The sequence below is a fragment of the Leptodactylus fuscus genome, chromosome 4 (genome assembly GCF_031893055.1).
Source record: "Leptodactylus fuscus isolate aLepFus1 chromosome 4, aLepFus1.hap2, whole genome shotgun sequence".
Classification (NCBI taxonomy): domain Eukaryota; kingdom Metazoa; phylum Chordata; class Amphibia; order Anura; family Leptodactylidae; genus Leptodactylus; species Leptodactylus fuscus.
The window spans coordinates 1,450,217-1,460,474 of NC_134268.1; positions in this window are offsets into that span (position 1 = coordinate 1,450,217).

Here is a 10,258-nt window from a genome sequence, read left to right on the forward strand (position 1 = left end):
TAGCTTGTATATACTGTGTGTTATGTATATAGCCAGGGTCGGATTGGCCCGCCGGAGCACCGGGGGATCCCCCGGTGGGCCCCCGGGCCCCGACTATACTACTAATCATTTTAGCATAGGCAGGGGCCCGATCGGGCCCCTAACCACCCCATTGATGATCGGGCCCCTGCCTATGCTAAAATGATTTCAATCGGGCCCCTGCCCATGTCAGAGGAGGATTAGGGGAGGCGCTTAGGGCGCCTCCCCTAATCCTAAGAACCAGAGCAAGGAGAGCTACCGATCTCCTTGCGCTTGTTCAGCCATCTACGTATCAGCTTAGGCGGCGTCATCACGCCGCCTACGCTGATACACAGACGTCTGAGAGAAGAGCATGCGGCAGCAGCGGGAGTAGCAGCGCGCGGTCGGACGGTAAGTATAATAACTTTTTTTTTGGTTTATACCAACCCGGACCTGCTCACTGCCGCCCCCGCTTCCCCTTGTATTTTAGGCCGCGGCAGGCGGTAGTGAATAGGCCCGGGCCAGGCCGCGATCCCACTGCCGCTAATATTATACTCAGGGGTCTTTTCAGACCCCCGAGTATAACAATCGGGGCCCCAAGGGAGGTGAGAGAACATAATAAACACTGTTACTCACCTCTCCGGGATCCGGTGTTACTCCTAGCTGGCATCGGGGCTATATGGTAATGCCCAGACGTCACGTGGTCTGGAATATAGGCCCGGAGCCTGTTCTAGCAGTAACATATAGGCCCGAAGCCTGTGGTAGTAGTAATAACCTGTTACTGCGAGCACAGGCTTTGGGCCTGTATGGTAACAGGCTGTTACTGCTACCACAGGCTTTGGGCCTATATGTTACTGCTAGTACAGGCTTTGGGCCTATATGGTAATATCCCAGACCACATGACGTCTGACACATTACCATATAGGCCCAAAGCCTGCTAGGAGTAAAATCGGATCCCGGCGAGGTGAGTAACAGTGTTTATTATGTTCTCTCGCCTCCCCTGAGGCTCCGATTATTATACTCAGGGTCTGAAAAGACCCCCGAGTATAATAATAGTTCATGGGTGTGCAACTGTGGGGCATAATAGAGCTTGAAAGATCCACTGTGGCCCCTGTAACCTCTATTATGCCCTACAGTGGCCCCCCTGCAACCTCTATTATGCCCCACAGTCTATTGTGCCACCGTGGGGCATAATATAGGCTGCAGGGGCTGCTGTGATATATATATATATATATATATATATATATGGGTTGGATGTGTGGAGAAGTGAGGAGTCAAAGATGTCTGTGTTTCAAACTTTACAGAGTCAAGTCACAGCTGGAAGAAGTGGTCATGGCGGTCCAAAGGGAAGAGACGGGAAATGTGGGAAGACGTCTCCTGTGAGTATTACTGCACAAAATATTACTGCATTGTATTTATTGTAATGTTGTGATTTATTGTAATGGTACTGCTAGCACCCTCAATCCCCCCGCTGTCTGAGGTGGACAATTGAAAGATGCCCCCAAATCTTTCAATTACTGCAACTCCCAGCAGCTCCAGATGCCCTGGAACTGTTGAGAGTTGTAGTCCACCCACCCCATAGATAATGTCCCACTCTATTGTTATGCTGGTGCCCTTTTCTAGAGCTCCAGCATAACAATATCCAAGTTTCAGAAACGCTGAGGACTTAGGATATGTTCACACATCAGTATGCCATCCGACCGTTTGAATTCAGTTTGACACTTCAAAACGGACTGATACACATACTGATCTCTACTCTGGTTACAATTGCTACTTGTAATCCCCTTATCTGTCCTCTAGGGGGCGCACAGCGTTTGCTATCAGTATACAATCAGTATGTGCATCAGTCTGGTGTCAGTATACAATCAGTATGTGCCTCAGTCCGTTTTGAAGTGTCAAACTGAATTCAAACGGACGGATGGCATACTGATGTGTGAACATACCCTTATCTGCCTGACAATGCCTGAAAATGGCTGACACCTGGCGGACCTCATTATGTTAATGAGGTCTGCCACTGTCTGTCTGTAACCGCCATTTTGATAGTCCACCTCTCCGTCATTTTGGTCCCATTGTGGACCTGTATGACGGAGAGCTTGCTGCTGTTGTGAACCTAGCATAAGGCTATGGCTACACTATAACTTCTGTCATACAACCAAAGATGTGTCGCCCTGTGATTCTTTCACTCATGTTAGTGAATGGAGTCACATTGCAACCTGAGGGACCCAATGCGACTCCATTCACTAATGTGAAAGAGTCCCAAAGGGACACTGCGATCTTTGGTTGCATGAAGGAAGTAGTAGTGTAGCCATAGCTGTTTTGCACACTGTATTGTGCGTGAAAATGCACTTTAAACGTGTATAATGGCAAAAACTGGACGGGCGATATTACATATGGCAGTAGGGTGGGCCCCTGGAAATAATCCCACTGGTGGGCCCTAGGCACCCCAGTCCGACCCTGTATATAGCTTGTATATACTGTGTGTTATGTATATAGCTTGTATATACTGTGTGTTATGTATATACTGTAGCTTGTATATACTGTGTGTTATGAATATAGCTTGTATATACTGTGTGTTATGTATATAGCTTGTATATACTGTGTGTTATGTATATACTGTAGCTTGTATATACTGTGTATTATGTACACAGCTTGGAAGCTGCGCCCCCTAAACTAATGTATGAAGAGATATTTTAACCCTACAGATGCTGTACATTATATTAATCCCATGGTGCTCTGTACATTATTATATTAATCCCATGGTGCTCTGTACATTATTATATTAATCCCATGGTGCTCTGTACATTATTATATTAATCCCATGGTGCTCTGTACATTATTATATTAATCTCATGGTGCTCTGTACATTATTATATTAATCCCATGGTGCTGTACATTATTATTTTGATCCTTTGGTGCTCTGTACATTATTATATTAATCCCATGGTGCTCTGTACATTATTAAAATAATCCCATGGTGCTCCGTACATTATTATATTACTCCTATGGTGCTCCGTACATTATTATATTACTCCCATGGTGCTGTACATTATTATATTAATCCCTTGGTGCTGTACATTATTACATTAATCCCATGGTGCTCTGTACATTATTATATTAATCCCATGGTGCTCTGTACATTATTATATCAATCCCATGGTGCTCTGTACATTATTATATTAATCCCATGGTGCTCTGTACATTATTATATCAATCCCATGGTGCTCTGTACATTATTATATCAATCCCATGGTGCTCTGTACATTATTATATTAATCCTATGGTGCTGTATATTATTATATCAATCCCATGGTGCTCTGTACATTATTATATTAATCCTATGGTGCTGTACATTATTATATTAATCCCTTGGTGCTGTACATTATTATATTACTCCCATGGTGCTGTACATTATTAAATTAATCCCTTGGTGCTGTACATTAGTATAGTAATCCCATGATGCTCTATATATTATATTAATCCCATGGTGCTGTACATTATTATATTAATCCCTTGATGCTGTACATTATTATATTAATCCCATGGTGTTCTGTATATTATTATATTATACCGTGGTGCTGTACATTATTAAATTAATCCCATGGTGCTCTGTACATTATTATATTAGTCCCATGGTGCTCTGTACATTATATTAATCCCTTGGTGCTCTGTACATTATTATATTATACCATGGTGCTGTACATTATTAAATTAATCCCATGCTGCTGTACATTATTAAATTAATCCCTTGGTGCTGTACATTATTATATTACTCCCATGGTGCTGTACATTATTAAATTAATCCCTTGGTGCTGTACATTATTAAATTAATCCCTTGGTGCTGTACATTATTACATTAATCCCATGGTGCTCTGTACATTATTATATTAATCCTATGGTGCTGTACATTATTAAATTAATCCCATGGTGCTCTGTACATTATTATATTAATCCCATGGTGCTCTGTACATTATTATATTAATCCTATGGTGCTGTACATTATTATATTATTCCCATGGTGCTCTGTACATTATTATATTAATCCCATGGTGCTCTGTACATTATTATATTAATCCCATGGTGCTCTGTACATTATAATATTAATCCTATGGTGCTGTACATTATTATATTAATCCCATGGTGCTCTGTACATTATTAAATTAATCCCATGCTGCTGTACATTATTAAATTAATCCCTTGGTGATGTACATTATTATATTAATCCCATGCTGCTGTACATTATTAAATTAATCCCTTGGTGCTGTACATTATTATATTAATCCCATGGTGCTGTACATTATTAAATTAATCCCTTGGTGCTGTACATTATTATATTAATCCCATGCTGCTGTACATTATTAAATTAATCCCTTGGTGCTGTACATTATTATATTAATCCCATGCTGCTGTACATTATTAAATTAATCCCTTGGTGCTGTACATTATTATATTAATCCCATGGTGCTGTACATTATTAAATTAATCCCTTGGTGCTGTACATTATTATATTAATCCCATGGTGCTGTACATTATTAAATTAATCCCTTGGTTCTGTACATTATTATATTATACCGTGGTGCTGTACATTATTAAATTAATCCCATGGTGCTCTGTACATTATTATATTAGTCCCATGGTGCTCTGTACATTATATTAATCCCTTGGTGCTCTGTACATTATTATATTATACCATGGTGCTGTACATTATTAAATTAATCCCATGCTTCTGTACATTATTAAATTAATCCCTTGGTGCTGTACATTATTATATTACTCCCATGGTGCTGTACATTATTAAATTAATCCCTTGGTGCTGTACATTATTAAATTAATCCCTTGGTGCTCTGTACATTAGTATAGTAATCCCATGATGCTCTATATATTATTATATTAATCCCATGGTGCTGTACATTATTATATTAATCCCTTGGTGCTGTACATTATTAAATTAATCCCATGGTGCTCTGTACATTATTATATTAGTCCCATGGTGCTCTGTACATTATATTAATCCCTTGGTGCTCTGTATATTATTATTTTATACCATGGTGCTGTACATTATTAAATTAATCCCATGCTGCTGTACATTATTAAATTAATCCCTTGGTGCTGTACATTATTATATTAATCCCATGGTGCTGTACATTATTATATTAATGCCATAGTGCTCTGTACATTATTATATCAATCCCATGGTGCTCTGTACATTATTAAATTAATCCCTTGGTGCTGTACATTATTATATTACTCCCATGGTGCTGTACATTATTAAATTAATCCCTTGGTGCTGTACATTATTATATTAATCCCATGGTGCTGTACATTATTATATTAATCCCATGGTGCTCTGTACATTATTATATTACTCCCATGGTGCTGTACATTATTATATTAATCCCTTGGTGCTGTACATTATTAAATTAATCCCTTGGTGCTGTACATTATTATATTATTCCCATGGTGCTGTACATTATTATATTAATCCGATGGTGCTCTGTACATTATTAAATTAATCCCATGGTGCTCTGTACATTATTATATTAATCCCATGGTGCTGTACATTATTAAATTAATCCCTTGGTGCTGTACATTATTACATTAATCCCATGGTGCTCTGTACATTATTATATTAATCCCATGGTGCTCTGTACATTATTATATTAATCCTATGGTGCTGTACATTATTATATTATTCCCATGGTGCTGTACATTATTATATTAATCCCATGGTGCTCTGTACATTATTATATTAATCCCATGGTGCTGTACATTATTAAATTAATCCCATGCTGCTGTACATTATTAAATTAATCCCATGCTGCTGTACATTATTATATTAATCCCATGGTGCTCTGTACATTATTATATCAATCCCATGGTGCTCTGTACATTATTATATTAATCCTATGGTGCTGTATATTATATCAATCCCATGGTGCTCTGTACATTATTATATTAATCCTATGGTGCTGTACATTATAATATTAATCCCTTGGTGCTGTACATTATTATATTACTCCCATGGTGCTGTACATTATTAAATTAATCCCTTGGTGCTGTACATTATTAAATTAATCCCTTGGTGCTGTACATTAGTATAGTAATCCCATGATGCTCTGTACATTATTATATTAATCCCATGGTGCTGTACATTATTATATTAATCCCTTGATGCTGTACATTATTATATTAATCCCATGGTGTTCTGTACATTATTATATTATACCGTGGTGATGTACATTATTAAATTAATCCCATGGTGCTCTGTACATTATTATATTAATCCTATGGTGCTGTATATTATATCAATCCCATGGTGCTCTGTACATTATTATATTAATCCTATGGTGCTGTACATTATAATATTAATCCCTTGGTGCTGTACATTATTATATTACTCCCATGGTGCTGTACATTATTAAATTAATCCCTTGGTGCTGTACATTATTAAATTAATCCCATGGTGCTGTACATTATTATATTAATCCCTTGATGCTGTACATTATTATATTAATCCCATGGTGTTCTGTACATTATTATATTATACCGTGGTGATGTACATTATTAAATTAATCCCATGGTGCTCTGTACATTATTATATTAGTCCCATGGTGCTCTGTACATTATATTAATCCCTTGGTGCTCTGTACATTATTATATTATACCATGGTGCTGTACATTATTAAATTAATCCCATGCTGCTGTACATTATTAAATTAATCCCTTGGTGCTGTACATTATTATATTACTCCCATGGTGCTGTACATTATTAAATTAATCCCTTGGTGCTGTACATTAGTATAGTAATCCCATGATGCTCTATATATTATTATATTAATCCCATGGTGCTGTACATTATTATATTAATCCCTTGGTGCTGTACATTATTATATTAATCCCATGGTGTTCTGTACATTATTATATTATACCGTGGTGCTGTACATTATTAAATTAATCCCATGGTGCTCTGTACATTAGTATATTAGTCCCATGGTGCTCTGTACATTATATTAATCCCTTGGTGCTCTGTACATTATTATTTTATACCATGGTGCTGTACATTATTAAATTAATCCCATGCTGCTGTACATTATTAAATTAATCCCTTGGTGCTGTACATTATTATATTAATCCCATGGTGCTCTGTACATTATTATATTAATCCTATGGTGCTGTACATTATTATATTATTCCCATGGTGCTGTACATTATTATATTAATCCGATGGTGCTCTGTACATTATTATATTAATCCCATGGTGCTGTACATTATTAAATTAATCCCTTGGTGCTGTACATTATTACATTAATCCCATGGTGCTCTGTACATTATTATATTAATCCCATGGTGCTCTGTACATTATTATATTAATCCTATGGTGCTGTACATTATTATATTATTCCCATGGTGCTGTACATTATTATATTAATCCCTTGGTGCTGTACATTATTATATTAATCCCATGGTGTTCTGTACATTATTATATTATACCGTGGTGCTGTACATTATTAAATTAATCCCATGGTGCTCTGTACATTAGTATATTAGTCCCATGGTGCTCTGTACATTATATTAATCCCTTGGTGCTCTGTACATTATTATTTTATACCATGGTGCTGTACATTATTAAATTAATCCCATGCTGCTGTACATTATTAAATTAATCCCTTGGTGCTGTACATTATTATATTAATCCCATGGTGCTGTACATTATTATATTAATCCCATGGTGCTCTGTACATTATTATATTAATCCTATGGTGCTGTACATTATTATATTATTCCCATGGTGCTGTACATTATTATATTAATCCCATGGTGCTCTGTACATTATTAAATTAATCCCATGGTGCTCTGTACATTATTATATTAATCCCATGGTGCTGTACATTATTAAATTAATCCCTTGGTGCTGTACATTATTACATTAATCCCATGGTGCTCTGTACATTATTATATTAATCCCATGGTGCTCTGTACATTATTATATTAATCCTATGGTGCTGTACATTATTATTTTATTCCCATGGTGCTGTACATTATTATATTAATCCCATGGTGCTCTGTACATTATTAAATTAATCCCTTGGTGCTGTACATTATTATATTAATCCCATGGTGCTGTACATTATTATATTAATCCCATGGTGCTCTGTACATTATTATATTACTCCTATGGTGCTGTACATTATTATATTACTCCGATGGTGCTGTACATTATTAAATTAATCCCTTGGTGCTGTACATTATTAAATTAATCCCTTGGTGCTGTACATTATTATATTAATCCCATGGTGCTCTGTACATTATTATATTAATCCTATGGTGCTGTACATTATTAAATTAATCCCATGGTGCTCTGTACATTATTATATTAATCCCATGGTGCTGTACATTATTATATTAATCCCATGGTGCTCTGTACATTATTATATTAATCCCATGGTGCTGTACATTATTATATTAATCCCATGGTGCTGTACATTATTAAATTAATCCCATGGTGCTCTGTACATTATTATATTAATCCCATGGTGCTGTACATTATTAAATTAATCCCATGGTGCTCTGTACATTATTATATTAATCCCATGGTGCTCTGTACATTATTATATTAATCCCATGGTGCTCTGTACATTATTATATTAATCCCATGGTGCTCTGTACATTAATATATTAATCCCATGGTGCTCTGTACATTATTATATTAATCCCATGGTGCTGTACATTATTATATTAATCCCATGGTGCTCTGTACATTATTATATTAATCCCATGGTGCTCTGTACATTATATTAATCCCATGGTGCTCTGTACATTATTATATTAATCTCATGATGCTCTGTACATTATTATATTAATCCCATGGTGCTCTGTACATTATTATATTAATCCCATGGTGCTCTGTACATTAATATATTAATCCCATGGTGCTCTGTACATTATTATATTAATCCCATGGTGCTCTGTACATTATTGTATTAATCCCATGGTGCTCTGTACATTATTGTATTAATCCCATGGTGCTCTGTACATTATTGTATTAATCCCATGGTGCTGTACATTATTGTATTAATCCCATGGTGCTCTGTACATTATTATAGTAATCCCATGGTGCTCTGTACATTATTATAGTAATCCCATGGTGCTCTGTACATTATTATAGTAATCCCATGGTGCTCTGTACATTATTATATTAATCCCATGGTGCTGTACATTATTATATTAAGTGCAGAGAAAAAGAATGCCAAGAGTGTGTAAAGCAGGAATCAAAGCAAAAGGAAGTGAGAATAGAAGACAGATTGTCAGCTGTGTCACACTGTTTGGTAAGTCTATAATCTCACATGTTACTTCAGTGTCATCTACAATTGTCATAGTCATGGAAATACAGAAAACTCACAGAATGAGAAGGTGCGGCCAAACTTTTGGTCTGTATTGTATATAGATATATTTGATATATATATATATATATATATATATATATATATATATATATATATCACACATGTATAGTTTTACAGGGGCGGGTGTTAAAGAAACAGCCAACGCCATCCCATTGTGTGCATGCAGATTAAATAGGACTTTACATAAGAATATTATTTTCCATCCCCCTATAGTATTGTACAATCTATCCGTCATCTCTAGTGATAATTGTTATTACTATTATATTAGCGTGTAACAGATATCGCTAGAGACGTATATTACTGTAGCAAGCTCCGGTATGGACAGGACAGGGATTGGGTGAAATGTAAACTTTATCCATGACTTTGTATATGTTGTGTAAGTGTTTGGTGAGACTTATTTTTTTGGTGCTGTGACCTGGACAATGGTAAACGTCTGGGTCACAGCGCCAATAACCTTCCTGGTTATGTTCAGGGGGTATAACATAAGAATACCCCACTAGTAAAGCTCAGGGGGGAATTACATTACACCTGTATGTGACAATCAGAGAGCAAAAGTACAGTATGCTCTCTGATAGGAGGGGGGTAACAGGGACAGAAGCCCCTGCTACCGGGGGGAAGCATCCTGGGGTCACCTACAGGTTAGGCACAGGTAATGCTGATCTTTCATTATCACTGTGCAGGCTGCAGGGCTCCTCATCCCCCCCTCCCCTTCCTACTACAGTTCAAAAGATGCTTCCTTAGACAGGAGGGGGGATTTTAGAGCCCTATATTTCAGGGCTGGATGGGGCTATCATGATGGTTTAAGATTCATTTTAAAGATGAGAATCTCTTCTCTAAAATGATACCAAGGTCTTCATGAT